The sequence below is a fragment of the Suncus etruscus genome, chromosome X, assembly GCF_024139225.1.
Source record: "Suncus etruscus isolate mSunEtr1 chromosome X, mSunEtr1.pri.cur, whole genome shotgun sequence".
NCBI lineage: Eukaryota > Metazoa > Chordata > Mammalia > Eulipotyphla > Soricidae > Suncus > Suncus etruscus.
Genome location: NC_064868.1, coordinates 67,780,615 through 67,797,706, shown reverse-complemented (window position 1 = coordinate 67,797,706; position 17,092 = coordinate 67,780,615). Strand labels below are relative to the sequence as shown.

Here is a 17,092-nt window from a genome sequence, read left to right as displayed (position 1 = left end):
TCTATTTAATACCCCACACATAGGTAAAAAATGCTAAATCAAATTTTAAAAGGTAGTTCTTAGTATTATTAACTTATTAGCCTTTATTCAATTAATTTCTGTTTAGAGCCTCTATAAAAATAAAATTGAGTGTAGTTTGAGATTTTTAATGACTATAGTTGCTGGCTATATACCTTAAACACACATGCTTTGAAAATAAATTATGTCATTTGCTAGAGATAAGTGATGAGTAATGTTAATTTTCTTGTGACCTTATTTTCTTTCATTGATTTTAATTAGATGACAACAAATCTATCTGTTTCTATATTTTCCAACAAAGCTCTCTGTTACTATATTTTAAGTAAATGTAAATCACAGCAGACACTGATAATGGGTATGTTATTAGAAAATTATTTTTCTAATACCCTAACATTAACAGTCATGTAAATCAGTGTGCCTGAAATAAAACTTAAAATACCTTAAACATAATTCTTGCCTAACAACTTCTAAGACATATAAAATGCCAGGAAGCCCTGGGAATAATAAAAAACCTAAAATCTCATTGATGCTATAAATGATGGTGGTCAAGATACTTTTCTCTGGACCATTGTAAGATTATTTCATTAACTTCATAGTAATTTCTAAATACACTCACAGATTTTAATGTTTTGGTCAAATTATTGAAAATACTTATAAAGTACTTAGTTTTTCCTGTACATTCCACAATAAATTACCTTGAAATATGTCCCACAGCAGGTCTTTCATATATGTATCTTCTATTTTGGTGAAAAATTGAAGAGGTGGTAACTTGTAAGATTCTGCTCATACTGAATTAAATTTAAAAGGGGTACTTAGGCCATTATACTATTTTTATCATTGTTATTGTGGGGGCCAAACTTGTTAGTGGTTGAGATAGTGAGTCAGAATTACATTGTTTGCTACTCCTGGGTTACATAATATTCTGAATCAATCCAGTACCTCCCACACAAAACATTTCAGTCATAGGCATTTTAGATTCTGTTTATGATTGCACTGCTGCAAAGTTTATGCCAAGCGTTAAATTTATTTCCTTATCATTCGGATATTTTTAAAAATATGGCCAGTATTATAATCTCATGACAAAGTTCAGTTGTTTTTACTAAACTGAATATCATAAGTAATAGTTGTAACTGTTAACCAATACTTGCAATTTTAAAATTTATAACTTTACTATTCATCAAGTGTAGAATGAGTTCTTGCTTCTTAAAAATACCTTTGGTTGGGACCAGAGAGATAACATGGAGGTAGGGTGTTTGCCTTTCAGGCAGAAGGATGGTGGTTCGAATCCCAGCATCCCATATGTTTTTCCCACAATACTTTGTTTATAGTGAAATAATTGAGAATGCTACTAGTAATAGTAAATATTTCACCAGGACTAAATGAAGGATTTTTTGTGAACTTTTAAAAAAATTCAAATAATTTAATTGAATCACCATGAGATACAGTTAGAGTATTCATAATTGAATTTTAATCATAACCCATTCCTTCACCAATGTACATTTCCCACAACCAGTGTTTCCAGTTTGCTTCCACCCTCTCCTCAACCTTCTCTTTCTTATATCAACCTTATGATATTGCAAGATTTCATGTTTCAAAGTAATTTCTTCTTACCCTTTGGATTTCTGAATTCTCTGTAGTAATCTCCCCCCTTTTATTTTTAATTCATTTAATTAAGTTTCTCTATCTCCATTTCTTTGTGAGTTTTTGTAGTGGTTCATTATCTTGTTTATTTTTTTCAAAGAAGCAAATCTTGCTTTTAGTGATATTTCAGATAGTTTTTTTTTGAATTTACAATTCATTGTTTTCTGCTATAAGCTTTATTACTTCCTTCTGTTTATCTATATTTCGTTCATTTTGTTGTTCACTTTCCCATTTTACAGGCTATGACATTAAGTTATTTATGGAGGCTCCTTTTTTCTTCCTGATAAATGCTTACAAAGCTAAAATTTTCCTCATAGTACCACTCTAGTTGTGACCCACAAATTCTGATAATGTATGTCTTCATATTTATTTATTACCAGGCATACTTTGATTTCCTCTTTGCTTTTGCTTTTGACACAATGGTTATTCAGTAGTGAGCTGTTTAATTTCCAGGTGTTATAAGGTTTCCTCTGTATGTATCTGTTTGTAATTAACTTCTAACTTCAGTGCATTATGATCATAAAAGGTAGTTCTATAATTTATAAAATATTGATTTTATGGTGGTAAGACTTGTGGGCCAGCATGTTGTCTGTCTTGGAGAATGACACATGTGCATTGGAGAAGAATGTGTATATAGTTTTATGGGGATGGAGAGCCATATACACCCAGGAGACCATTCTCTTCTATTTATACTTTCAGAGCAACTATATTTTAATTAAGTTTTAGCCTGGTTGAACTATCAAGTGGGGACAGAATGCTGTTAAAGCTGTCACTATTATTATGTTGCTCTTGAAGTCTTTCAAATTTTTCAGCAGTTATTTTAAAGTTTGGATGATGATTTATTCGGTGCAAATATGTTCAGGAGTGTGATTTCTTCCTGTTGTACATATCCCTTAATTTTTTAAAAAATATCCATCTCTGTCTGTTATAACTTTTTTTAAATTTAAAGTCTGTCATCTGATATTATTATGGCCACAACAGCCTTTATAAAAAGTATTTGCTTGATTTATTGTCCTTCAACCATTGACTTTTAATCTATATTCTGAATATTCAGATGTGTTTCCTTTAAGCTGCAAAACGTTGGATTCAGCTTTTTGATCTATTTTGAGTCTCTGTGTGTCTTAACTTGTGCACTTAGTCCATTGACGTTGTGAGAGACATTAGCCATGGGATATAGTTTCATCATTCTTTTGGGAATTTGGTGTGTCTATTGGTTTGTCTTGTTTTAAAATAAACTTCTTCAGTCTTTTAAGGCCAGTTTTAAGTTTGTAAAGTTTCTGAGCTGTTCTTTATTCACCAAGCTCTGTATTCTTCCTTCTATTGACTGTAAGCCTTGCTGGTGATGCATTTATTTCTTTATTAATATCTTTATTTAAACACCTTGATTACAAATATAAGTGTAGTTCGATCTCAGTCATGTAAAGAACACCCCCGCCCTTCACCAGGACAACATTCCCATCACCAATGTTCCAAATCTCCCTACTCTCCACCCTACCCTGCCTGCACTCTAGGCAGGTTTTATACTTCTCTCATTCATTCAGATTGTTATAATAGTTCTCAGTGTAGTTATTTCTCTAACTACAATCATCACTATTTGTAGTGGGCTTCATGTCGTGAACTGGACCTTCCAGCCTTCCTCTCTTGTCTCTGAATATTAGTGCAGTATAATAGGTGTTAGCTGGGTGTCTGATTTCACTGCTTTACAAGAGGCTAACCAATGTGCCAACACCACTTGTTAAAAAGGCTTTCCTTGCTCCATTTAGGATTTCTTCCTTCTTTATCAAAGATTAAGTGATTGTAAGTCTGGGGAAGATTTTCTGAGTACTCAAGCCTAATTCACTGAACTGAAGATCTGTCTTTATTTCAATACCATGATGTTTTGATAACTATTGCTATCTAATATAGTTTAAAATTGGGGAAAGTAATGCCTCCCATATTCCTTTTCCCAAGGATTGCTTTAGATATTCGCAGGTGTTATTGTGCCAAATGAATTTCAGAAGTTTTTGATCCACTTCTTTGAAGAACGTCATGGGTATCTTTAGAGCAATCTTGATAAATTTGTAAAATGCTTTGGGCAGTTTTGCAATTTAAATGGTGTTAATCCTGCCAATCCATGAGAAAGGTATATATTTTCATTTCTGCGTGTCCTCTCTTATTTCTTGAAGCAGCATTTTTATAGTTTTCATTGTATAGGTCATTCACGTCTTTTGTGAAGTAGACTCGAAGACATTTGAGTTTGTGTCACAATAATGTGAATGGGGTTGTTTTCTGAATATCCATTGGTATATAAAAAGGCCCTTGATTTTTGTGTGTTAATTTTGTAGTTTGCCACATTGCTATATGAATCTATTGTTTCTAGAAGCTTTTTTGGTAGAGTATTTAGGATTTTGTAAGTGTAGTATCATGTCATTTACAAAAGTGAGACCTTGACTTCTTCCTTTCCTATCTAAATTCTCTTGAATTCTTTTTATTGCCTAATTGCTATAACAAGCATTTTCAGTACTTTGTTGAAGAGGAGTGGTGAGAGTGGACAGCCTTGTCTTGTACCAGAATTTAGAGGAAAGGCTTTTAGTTTTTCTCCATTGAGTATAATATTTGGCATTGGCTTCTGGTAGATGTCTTCAATTAGATTGAGAAAAGTTCCTTTCATTCCCATCTTGCTGAAAGTTTTGATCAAGAATGGGTGTTGGACCTTATCATATGTTTTCTCTGCGTCTATTGATATGGTCATGTGATTTTTATTTTTCTTGTTGATATTGTGTTTTATATTGATATATTTATGGATGTTAAACCATCCTTGCAATCCTGGGATGAAACCTACTTGATCGTAGTGAATGATCTTGTTGAGTCATTGGATCCTATTTACCAGAATTTTTGAGGATCTTTGCTTCTGTGTTCATCAGGGATATTGTTCTGTACTTTACTTTTTTGGCATTATCTCTGTCTGGTTTTGGTATCAAGGTGATGTTGGCTTCATAAAAGTTATTTGGAAGTGTTCCCGTTTTTTCAATTTCATGAAAGAGCCTGGATAGGATTTTTAGTTGTTCCTCTTGAAAGGTTTGTAAAAATTCATTAGGAAACCCATCTGGGTCTAGGCTTTTGCTTTTGGGCAGACATTTTATTACCCATTTAATTTCCTAAATAGTGATAAGGATGTTTAGATATGTGACATCCTCCTTATTCAACTCTGGAATGTTATGAGTCCAAGAATTTATCCATCTCTTCCAGGTTCTGATGATTCTTGGCATAGAGTTTCATGAAGTAATCTAGATTACCCTTTTAAACTCTGCAATATCTGTAGTGATCTCACTGTTTTAATTTCTAATATAGGCTTTTAAGTTTCGCTCTCTTGTTGAGAGTGTTCCCAGTGGTCTGTCAATCTTGTTTATTTTTTCAAAGAACCAACTTCTACTTCCGTTTGGAGGGGGTTCAATTTCATTGATTTCTGCTCTGAACTTTGTTATTTCCTTATGTCTCCATATTTTTGGTTTCTTTTGTTGATCATTTATTATTTTATAAGCTAAGTCATTAAGTTACTCAAGTATGCCCCTTCTTCCTTCCTGATGTGTGCTTGCAAAGCTATAAATTTTCCTCTCTGTACCACTTTTGCTGTGTCTTATAGATTCTGATAGCTGTGTCTTAAGGCTGTTTAATTTTCAATTGTTAAAGTTCTTCTGTGTCCTTTGTGTGTCATATCTAATTTCAGAGCCTTGTGGTTAGCAAAGATAGCCTGCATAATTTCTAACCTCTTGATTTTATGAAGGTATGTTTTATATGCCACCATGTTATCTATTCTGGAGAATGACCCATGTATGGTGGAGAAGAATGTGTATTCAGGTTTTGGGGGATGGAGTGTCCTTTATATATATATATACTTTTTTATTTTAATAATATAATTTTTATTTTTATCATAGTGGCTTACATATTGTTGACAATAATATTTTAGATACATATTTACATAAAATCAGGGGTGATTCCCATCACCGATTTGTCCTCCCTACACCTCCGTTTTTTTTTCCTACCTCCCATATCCTCCTCCCTCACCCCCGAGGCTGCTAGAATATGTGGTCCCCTCTGTACCTAGCTTACTACTTAGTAGTCTTGCACCTATTTGGTCTTAGTGCCTCCCTTATTTTCCCCTCTAACTGGGAGGCAGGACTAGCTAGTTCAAGTTATGTGGTTTTGTTTGAAGAAGAGAAAAGTAATAAACTGGGGTAAAAGTCTAATGTGCCAAAAATGAGCAGAATCCTTCTAGAGGCTCTCATCATCAGTTTGAGAGATGAAGGAGAAAAAGAAGGTGAAACACCCCAGCAGTACAAAAAGAAGTGTCAAATATCCAGTGAGAACTCCAACAATAATGATAAGCACCACAAAAAAAAAAAAAACATGGTCTTGAGATAAGAAACATGGCAGAGCACATAAAGAAAGAAAGGAAGAGAAAAAATAAGTATAAATGGGGAGAACAACTTCAATAACCACACCAAAATAAAGAAATTGACAAAAAATAGATAGGTAAATAAAAATAAAAAATAATAATAATAAATGAAGATAAAAAATAATATATAAAAAATAAGAAATGTTTTGTGCTTTTTGCTTTTTTTTCCTCCTGCACTGGCACAGTAAATATTGGGGTCATTCGAAAAGCACCCTGGTTGCCGGCGCTGTTGAGCCTAGCTCTCTGTCTTCCCTCCCCTAATTGGGAGTCAGTGGAGCTCCGCCCCCTCCGAGCTTCAGCAGAAGAAATTCCCACAGCCAAACCCACCCAGTAGCTGCCCTCAGCCCTTGGGAAATCCCAGATCCACTCCGGGGCTCAGGGGGGTAGGCTGCTCTAGGTTACCCAAAGGTCCAGGTGACAGGCCCAAGCTCACCCAGTCTATTGGTCCCAGCCTGTTCCAGCGGTGCAGAGTGGGTCTGCTGCAGGCGTCTCTGACCAGCTATGTGCAAGGGAACTGTACTCCCCTGTCTAAGCTCCAGTCGGTGGGGTGATCTCTGGGGACAAGAGAGTGAGGCATCGGGCAAGGGGGTCTCTGCACCCATGTGGAGCGGCCCAGGGGGAAATGCACTCACCCTGGGTACCAGTGCATGGGGTGGTGGACGCAGGGGTCTCTGTGCGCCCAGGTGGAGCGGCCTCAGGGCTCTGCACTCACTCTGGGGACAGGCGCACAGGCTGGTGGGAGCGGAGGACTCTGTGTGCCCACATGGAGTGGCCTCAGGGGAATGCACTCACCCTCGGTACGGGCGCGCAGGGTGGCAGATGTGGGGGTCTCTGTGCGCCCAGGTGGAGCGGCCTCAGGGCTCTGCACTCACTCTGGGGACAGGCATGCAGGCTGGTGGGTGCGGAGGACACTGTGTGCCCACGTGGAGCGGCCTCAGGGGAATGCACTCACCCTGGGTACCAGCGCGGCGCGTGGGGTGGCAGATGTGGGGATCTCTGTGTGCCCAGGTGGAGCGGCCTCAGGGCACTGCACTCACTCTGGGGACAGGGGCACAGGCTGGTTGGTGCAGAGGACTCTGTGTGCCCATGTGGAGCAGCCTCAGGTGAATGCACTCACCCTGGGTACCAGCACGCGGGGTGGCAGACGCGGGGGTCTGTGTGCCTATGTATCTACTTTTCCTCTTTCTTCCATTTCTCTTTTTAGGACTAGTATATTTTTGCTGGGTTTCAACACTATCAAGTGTTGACTGGACTGTGTTTAGGTCTCCCACAATTATTGTGTTACAATTGATACCCTTTTTCAAATTGTCTATAATTGTATTAGATGTTTTGCTGGTTTCCATCAGGTGCATATATGTTTAGTAGTGCAATTTTTCCTGTTGCATATATCTCTTGTGTCATCTGATATTAATATGGCCACCCCAGCTTTTTTAAAGGTGTTGTTTGCTTGGATGATTTTCCTCCAGCCTTTGATTTTGAGTTTATGTTTGGTCTGACTATTCAGGTGTGTTTCTTCTAGGCAGCAGAATATTGGGTTTATCTTTTTGATCCACTTAGCCACTCTGTGTTTTTTAATTGATGCATTTAGTCCATTGACATTCAAGGAGATGATTGTCATGGGATTTAATGTCATCTTTCTCTATAAATTTAGTGTGTCCGTTGGTCTTGTCTTAAAGTAGACCTTTCATTTTTTTCTTTAAGGCTGGTTTTGCATCTGTAAAGTTTCTGAGCTGTTGCTTGTCATGATGCTATATATCCTTCCTTCAAACCTACACTTGAGTTGGGCTGGGTGCAGTATTTTAGGTGAAGCATCCATTTCATTCAGTCTTGTCTATATATCCCACCACTGTCTTCTGGCCTTGAGAATTTCTTGTGACATGTCTGCTGTAAATCTTATGGATGCTCCTTTGAATATAATTTCCCTTTTTGTTCTTGCTGCTTTCAGTATTCTATTTCTATCTGTGGGACTCACCTTTGTGACTAGGATGAGTCTTGGGGTGCTTTTCTTCAGGTCTCTTCTATCTGGTACTCTTCAGGCATGCAGAATTTGATTGCATGCATTCTATAGTTCTGGGAGTTTCTCTGTGATGATGTATTTATCTTTTGATATTTCCTGTAGATCCCCTTCCTGGGCCTCTGAGAGTCCAATGAGCCTTATGTTGTTTCTGTTGAGTTTATCAAAGATTTGCATTTTCATCTGTTCACATTTCTTGAGTATTTTTTCCATTTTCTGATCATTTGCCTTAAGGTTCTTTTCCATTATCTTCTACTGTATGGAATTGTTCTGCATTTTGTTTTCCAGTTCACTGATTCTTTCCTCAGCTGCTATTACCCTGTTGGAGAATCTTTCCATTGAGATTTTCAGTTCAGCTATCGTGTTTTTCAGATCTGTTATTTCAGTTTGGAGTTTTCTGATTTCTGTCTTTGTGTTCTGTTCAGTAGAGTCATGTTTTCTTTGATTTACATGAGGATTTTTCATATTTCTCTTCTAAACTCCTTAAATGAGATATAAATCAGATGGTTGGTATTTTGGGGGTCATCAGAGCTATCATCTATATTCTCTGTGCATTATGTTTGCTTGCCAGGGTTCCCCATTGTCATGCTTGTAGTGTGATTTTTTTTCTGCCTGTTATGGTGGGTTCTTTAGTTAGAAAGAGCACACAGCCGAGAAGCAAACGAGAACATGCAGCCTTCTAGAGCCTCTAGGAGACAGTTTTTGCTGGACCTTTCTTGGCCTTCTCAGGAGAGTTTCAGGAAACAGAAGAGAAGAGAAACACTCAAAGCCGACAGGTTCCCTCAGTCTCCTCGTTGCTAATCTCACAGCAGGGGAACACCTAACCCACCTGCCTTCACAGACAAAGAAACGACCTCCCTTGCTGCAAGGGTGCCGGTGGTCGATGGTTTTCACTCAGCCTTTCTTGGCCTTTCTGCCTGGGCACTTCCAGGAGACAATTCTTGCTGGGCCCTTGTTGACCTTCTCAGGAGAGGTTTAGGAGACAGAAAAGAAGAGAAGCATGCAAAGATGACCAATGCATTATTTTATTGAGTTTTGTCACTATATTCCACCAATGCCTTTGGCCCTTGAAGGGTTTCTTGTGATAAATCTTCTGTATATCTTAAGGATGTTCCTTTGAATGGAATTTCCCTGTTAGATCTTGCTGTTTTCAGTATAATACCCCTATCCTTTGTCAATGTAATTAGGATGTGTCTTGGGGTGCTTCTCTTTGAATTTATTTTGGCTGGTACTCTTTGGACATGTACATGGCTAACCCATGATGGACCTGCGTATGATCCCCAGCATTGCATATGGTCCTTTGAGCCAGGAGCTATTTCTGAGCTCATAGCCAGGAATAACCCCTGAGCATCACAGAATGTGGCCCAAAAACCCAACAAAAATTTATATTGCTTTCTCTATAGTTGCATTATGTTGATTCCTGTATTTTCTATTGCTCTGGCATTCTTAATTTTCAAAAGACAAATTCTTTTTCTTCTTTTTTGGGGCTACACCCATTGGTGCTCAAGAGTACTTCTGTCTCTGTTCTTAGAAATCCCTCTTGGCATGCTTGGGGATGAAAACCAGGTTGGTGCGTGCAAGGCAAATGTCCTACCCACTGTGCTATTGAACTGACCCAGGAGATTCTTTTCTGTACTGTCACAAAAGTGCGATAGATGTTAGTAAATTCTAAAAAGTACTAGATTCTAACTCCTCTTTTGATTGCAGAAACAAGGAATTTCTTGTTGTACAGCTTTATATTTTCTATTTTTACTGTGCTGATTAGTGTAAATTACTATAAATTCAATTTTTCTGTTTTACCTCAGTATCTAATATTAGGGAAGCATATAATAATAATGTTGGGCCACATATATTTGTAAACAATAGTTTGAGTCAGATTGCTTCAGCTAATCTTTTAGCTACTATATATTTCAGCTTTATCACTATAGATTTTCTTTTTTTTTTTTTGGTTTTTTGGGCCACACCCATTTGATGCTCAGGGGTTACTCCTGGCTAAGCTCTCATAAATTGCCCCTGGCTTGGGGGGACCATTTGGGATGCCGGGGGATTGAACCCCAGTCCTTCCTTGGTTAATGCTTGTAGGGCACACACCTTACCTCTAGCACCACCTCACTGGTCCCCACTATAGATTTTCTACCCTGACTCTTTCTTGAAGATTTCTATCTGTCTATCTATCTACCAATCTATCTATCATTATCTATCATCTATCTATATATCTATATATATGTCTGTCTATCTACCTATCTATATTTCTATATATCTATCTTTTTATAGTTCTTGAGGCTTCTGGCTCTATGCTCAGTGATAACTCTTGGTAGGCTTAGAGAATCATGTGTGTGCCATAAGTTGAACACCAGCCAGCCAGCCACATGTAAAGCACCTGCCTACTTTACTAAACTCTGTCCCTCCTTGCATATTGTTTTCTGTGGACAGGAGCTGCTACACTTTTCACAGATATATGTGAATTAGTAATGAATAGAGTATTAGACCTATCTTAAAATGAATTATCTGTTAATGGTATTTATCACTGCAGGAAAATCACTGAGTTTCTGAGTGAATTTCTGTTTTAGGGTGTCCTATTTCTAAAAGGTAGATTATTCTCAATATTTTATCTCCACTAACTTCCATAATAGTTGCTATTGGGTTATGAATAGGTGACTAAAACTTTAACCTTGCCCATGTATATAAAGAGATAAGTCTCTTGCACCCCATAAGTGGTCCTCAAACTATGGTTCGCGGGCCACATATTGTATTTGTATCTGTTTTCTTTCTTCATTGCAAAATAAGATATATGCAGTGTGCAGAAGAATTCGTTCATAAGTTTTGTTTTTACTATAGTCAGACCCTCCAATGGTCTGAGGGACAGTGAACTGGCCTCCTGTTTAAAAAGTTTGAAGACCCCTGCATATAGCTTCCCAGGTTCTCCAAGAATATCCCAAATAATGAGCTGTGAGTAAACCCTGAATACAACCTGCTGAACCTCCCCCATCAAAAAAGAAAACATAAAAAAGAGATAGCAATAAAGAAGGCAAACTCTAATAATCACTTAGAACTAAACGTGTTTCTACTTTTACATCTTATAAGCTGAATGAGCTTTAACAAATTATTGAACCTTTCTGATTTTCCAATGAAATGGGACATGATAATATCTATTTCATTGATTTTTCTTACTTGCATTAACTTAGCATAAATTACTAAAATACTTTCATATTGAACAGCATGAACTAAGCAGATGTTATCCAGTAGCAATTATTAATATAATTCGATATTTTTGAACCCAAAATGCTTATACTGTGAATGTCCTCTGTGCTTTAAGATGAGTTTGGATTATAATCAGTGGTACTTTTAAGTGGGTAAATAGTAATATTGTATTTCTTTTTATGTGTATATGTATTGTTTCTTTTGTTTTGTGCTTTTGGACCACACCTGGGAGCACTCAGGGGTTACTTTCTGTGCTCAGAAATTACTCCAAGCAGGCTTTGAGGCTTGGGGACAATATGAGATGCTATGCACTGAACTTAGGTTATCTCTGTGCAAGGCAAACACACTACCTGCTTTGCTATTGCTTCAGCCCCTATATTTGCCTTTATAACTTAATTTTTAAATAATATAGAAGCCCGGTGATCAAAGTTTTTTATTAAATGGCCTTGCATTATATTAATTTGCATCGCCAAAAGTTATGTTATTGCTTCCCTCTTTATCCCAGTTTATAACTAATTGCCTCTTCCTCCATTCTGAAAATTAATAATCCTATAGTTTTAAGTTAGTAATCATGGAGATCATTTCAGAAGTGTACTATAAACAAAAAACAGATTCTTTCCAATATGTATCAAATATACTATACCATCGCTTCTGTCTCTATTTACACACACAGAATTCTTCCATCATTCATTCTTTCATGTATTATTGCAGTGATCACTAAGTTTTTGCTGTGTTCTGACACTGGGGGTACAGCATAGAATACAACTTGGTCTTCGCTTGTGGAGTTTAGTGTATATAGAAGGATGCTAAATTATAAGTAAATGGGGGCCGGAGAGATAGCATGGAGGTAAGGCCTTTGCCTTTCATGCAGAAGGTCAGTGGTTCAAATCCCGGCATCCCATATGGTCCTCTGAGCCTGCCTGGTGCGATTTCTGAGCATAGAGCCAGAAGTAACCCCTGAGCACTGCCAGGTGTGACCCAAAAACAACAAAAAAATTATCAGTAAATGAAGTAATGTTATACAATTATACATTGAATGCTATTCAGTATATAGAACTTATTTTGTCTTTCCTGATTATAAAGCATAAATACTTTCCTATAGATCTCTTCAGAGTAAAGTTTTAGACCATTTTTCATGGTATATGAAACTTAGATCTAGTCTGTCTTCCTCTCTAGATCCTGTAGGTCCATGTCTCTGACCCCCTTTTGCCATTCTATTGTCAGTTAGCATTTAGATCTTGTACTTCATTTACTCATCTTGCATCTGTACTACTGCAAATGTTTCCCATTTACTTCAAATATTATTTTTTCTTAGCTGGTTTTCATCTTTTAAAAGCAGTTAGTTTATCAACTCATACAAAAAGTATTATTTCATATCCCACACTACCTCCCACTAAAATGAATTATTTTCTTAGTACTCTCTTTATACCTTTTTAATATTTCTTATAAATGGAATTAAACATTGTTATAATTGACTTATCTGATCTTCATTGTTTTTGGAGCACAGAATGTACAAAATAATATTTTATAGCTTTTTGTACCTACTTATTAATTTATCACTTATAATGAAGAAATGTACTAGAAACAATAGAAGTGTTAGTGTCAGGGGAAATTGAGAGGAGAAGCTAGTTTCAAGAAATCTATAAAGTAGAATCAAAACTAGTAAAAGAGTAGATGTTGGAAAAGAGATTTTACTGTAACTTGAGATTTCTAGTAAGGATGTATGATGAACTAAGTTTGAGAAAGCTAGTTGAAAAGGGGTTTGGAATCTATCCAGAAAGAACGAAAGAAAAAGGAAGAAAAGGAGGGAAGGAAGGAAGGAAGGAAGGAAGGAAGGAAGGAAGGAAGGAAGGAAGGAAGGAAGGAAGGAAGGAAGGAAGGAAGGAAGGAAGGAAGGAAGAAAGGAAGAAAGGAAAGAAATGATAGGCAGTTGTAATTATAGATGCAAAGTTTTTGATTGCTTAGAGCAGAAAATCTAGAGTTGTAGTTATAAGTTAATGAAATTTATTAATTGGAGGTGATTTTGTTCCCAATAATTTTAATTATTGGAATTGATTTCTATCACTTCAAATGAATGAGATGAAACCTTTTGTATTGGTTTTATCCAAGACATAGTATGTTTGTTTATTTTGGGGGGTTTGTTTTTTTGGGTTCATACCCAGCTATGCTCAGGATTACTCCTAGCTCTGTGTTCAGGTATCACTCCTACAGATTTGGGGGGACAATATGGTGTGCCATGGATTGAACTGGATCTACTACATGCAAGGCAGTTGCCCTGTCTGCTGTACTATCTTTACAGCAGTCAAGAAATGGTGTTTGAACTAATGTATTTGGGAAAATTTGAAGGGCATAGTTATGGAAATTATCTTTTTCCCTTTAATGATTTGTGAATCTTCTAATTTTCTTAATATTTGTAATTAGATCACATGTTATTTATATGTTACTTACTATAAAAGTAGTTGACACTTTGATTCTAAAAAATAGCAATATTGAATCTATGTTTTCATAGTATATATCTTCTGGGAAAAATTCTAGTTAAAGAGTTTTTATTTTATTGAGTATGTTTATTATCTCTTTGCTATTTATTCTTTCATGTAATAAATGAGGTAATTAATAACTGTTTTGATTTGTTGATTTAGAAACCCACCTCACAAATATTCTTTCTAGGTTTAATGATTCTGATGATCAACTTGGTTATTGTATTCCTATAAATGGAAACTTCTATTAATTCATTTTAAGTTTACTAATTATATGAGGCACTTTAACTATATTCAAAACAGTGTTATTATTTTTGGGGAGGCCAAACCCAGCAGTGCTTAGGGGCTTATTCATGGCACTGCACTGAGAATTAACTCCTGACTGTCTTGGGAACTATCTGGAATGCCTGTACTAACACTCTAATTCTAAAAAAAGTATTAACCTTAATGGTTGTCTTAGGTTTTGGGGGGAATAGGAAGGTGTATATTTTAATGTTCCTGGCAGCACTGTTTTATTTTTCTGTTTTTCATTAGTTTAATGTCATTTAATTTTATGAAGTCTAAGGTGTCCCAAATAATTATTCCATAACTTATTCTGCCAAGTAGGTCTAATACATGTGAAGTATCTAATAATTAAACAAATGTTATCTCATGCTTAAACATGTTTTGCTTTGAACAGCATTTCTTAGGCATAATGCCTTAGTGCTTCAGAATAATAATATGTGGATGAGTTGAATTATTATCGTCTATATGTACAGGGCTTATGTAACCATGACCTCATTTTCTGCAAAATCTTTTTTTTCTATATTATCTTTTTCTTTTCTTTTTGTGGTCCTGGGGATAGAACCCCGAGCCTCACACAGGCGAGGCATATATTCTATCAATGAACTATATCTTCAGGTTTTGAAATTTCTTTACTTAGCATAGTATAAAGATACAACATTAATGGTTACACTCTTGACAGTGATTGTTCCCTGGGATTTGGGAGTTTATCAGAATCTCCAGGGGTACTTTAATTTGGAAAGGTCCCCCAGGTGTGATTCTGATTTGCTTTCTTCTCCTCCTTCTCCTCTTCCTTTGAAAATAACATTCATCCAGAAATCTCAGCATAGATTGGCATGTTTATGTTATTTTGTCCTATAATTGAACTTCTTAATCCCCTTGTTTTTATACTTTCCTTTAGACTGATTCCCAAAAATTCTTCCTCATAAATTCTGAAACCATATCTGCCTGTGACAAAAAGCATAGCTACCATAAACAGTCCTTTACTATTTGGAAGCCTACGAATTAAGGACGTCTCTACAAATGCTTGGGGATCTGGTTTAATTTTGTATTTTATTTAGTAATTTACCTTTCTAGGCATTTCACTATAAACACTAGATATCAGTGTAATTCCCTCCAATTGCACTTGGCATATATATAAATAAATAATTGGAATTTAATATTAATTCACAGCTTTTAAATTTGACATAAATGTATATACACCATCTATGAATCTTTAATGATTACTAAGAAAGTTTTAACATAATAAATCTGTTTTATCTAGTTATCTTTAAAGTTTTAGAATATTATAGCACCTTCGTATTTCTACCCAGATTATTTCTTGTTTAATTTATGTATTCTTAGAGCTAGGAATTAGAAAAATGCTTGTGGGTGCTACTATAACAAATAGGGATTAGTGGTTAATGACAGATTGTCAGTTTCCCTCCTGGAGAGTCCTGACATCAATATGGCCAACAAGGGAAATATCAGAAACTCGGGGGGTTCAGAAGCCTCTCCAGCAATGCTGCTCCTATAGGAGGTTGGAAGGACAGAAAGTTCCTCAGCCACAATGTGAGAAAACACACACACAGTCACAACAGGGGGATTCTATCAGAGCAATCTCAACTTTATTGAAAGAGGCAGGAGGTTATATAGGGTACAGGTGACTGAAACTGGCCAAAAGGGGGTAATTCCATAAAAGGACAATGTTAGCTGGGCTTTCTAAACCTTACAGGGAGCAGCATACTTTATTTTAGGTATGACCTGTTTTTCTAAGGGCTGGGGCTGTTGGCTAATTCTGTTTTCTGTTTTTGTAAAAGGGTCGAGGATTGGACAGAAAACTGGTGCCTTTCCCTGATCATGATTAAATTTTATTAGAGCGTTCTTTTACTGAGCGAGGGTTGGGGCAGGAGATGCAAGACTGACATCAATCTCTTTGCTTAGCAGGGGTGAGGGCTGGATATACAAAGCTCAGATAAACAGATTTCTCCATTAATTGAAGTGTGCTGTGCTTTAAATTATTGAAGACTTTTTTAAAACAGGGGACTATGAAGGAAATTAACTTTTCAGATTTTAATTAATTTTTGGAAAATACTATATTTTGGTGTATATATATATAGGTTGAATGAAATATAAAGAAGCATGCATAGTAATAAATGTAAAGGGAAAAGGAAATAAAGATATCAAAATTTGCATAAAGGTTGGAGCCAGAAAGATAGGAGAGTAGGTAAGGACTCACCATGCTCACATCTGACCCAGATTTGATGCCTGACATGTGATATGGTATCCAGAACGCTCAAGGAGTGATTCTTGAGCACAGTTCCAGGAATAAGTCCTGAGCTCCACTGAGTGTGGCCACAAAACCAAAAGAAATCATATATATGTTAATGTAATAAAATATATTTATATGTGTCTATATTTAAAATACATTATGAACTTTTAACGTCAATAGACATAAGTATAGCTAAACAACAATGGTATATTATTCACTCAAGTTTAAGTATAACGTTAATATTTATTTAATGCAAGCTTTAGCTCTAGCTTTAGAAGATAAACTATAAATTACCATATATTCCTCTTCCTTTCAGTTATTTTTACAGTGATATAAAATTTATATTAATATATTTAAAGTACCCCACACTTGGAATTTGTTTGAATTTTGTTAGTTCGATATATGGATATTTCTGATAAAATAATTGTCTAAACAGTAGAGAAGTAGAGCTATGACAAAATTAACTTGGGCTATTTCCATAATGAAACCAATAACAACCAGAGGCATTTTTATATAGTACCTGAAATATTGCAAACTGACTTTGTCACTGCTGGGAATTCCATTTTAAGAATATCACTCTTGGTCTACTAGTTTAGTCTATGAGTCCTAAAATACCTATACAGATACAGTTATATCTGCAAAGGGGTGAATTCTAATTTTCATCTATTTATCTAGAAGCGTTAAAAGAAGGTCACCATAGAGTTCATTGTCCCAGCACATCTCAGATGATGAAGACCCTAATAATATCTGTTATTTCCTTACTTGAAATCATC

General features: G+C 36.2%; 2 protein-coding genes across 2 annotated transcripts in view; one reads left to right on the top strand and one right to left on the bottom strand.

The window, feature by feature from the left end:
- PCDH11X (protocadherin 11 X-linked) overlaps positions 1 to 17,092 on the bottom strand; it is a 1,221,358-nt gene that overhangs the window by 491,253 nt on the left and 713,013 nt on the right. The window lies entirely within an intron of this gene.
- Positions 1 to 17,092, top strand: part of CHM (CHM Rab escort protein) — a 199,593-nt gene that overhangs the window by 132,944 nt on the left and 49,557 nt on the right. The window lies entirely within an intron of this gene.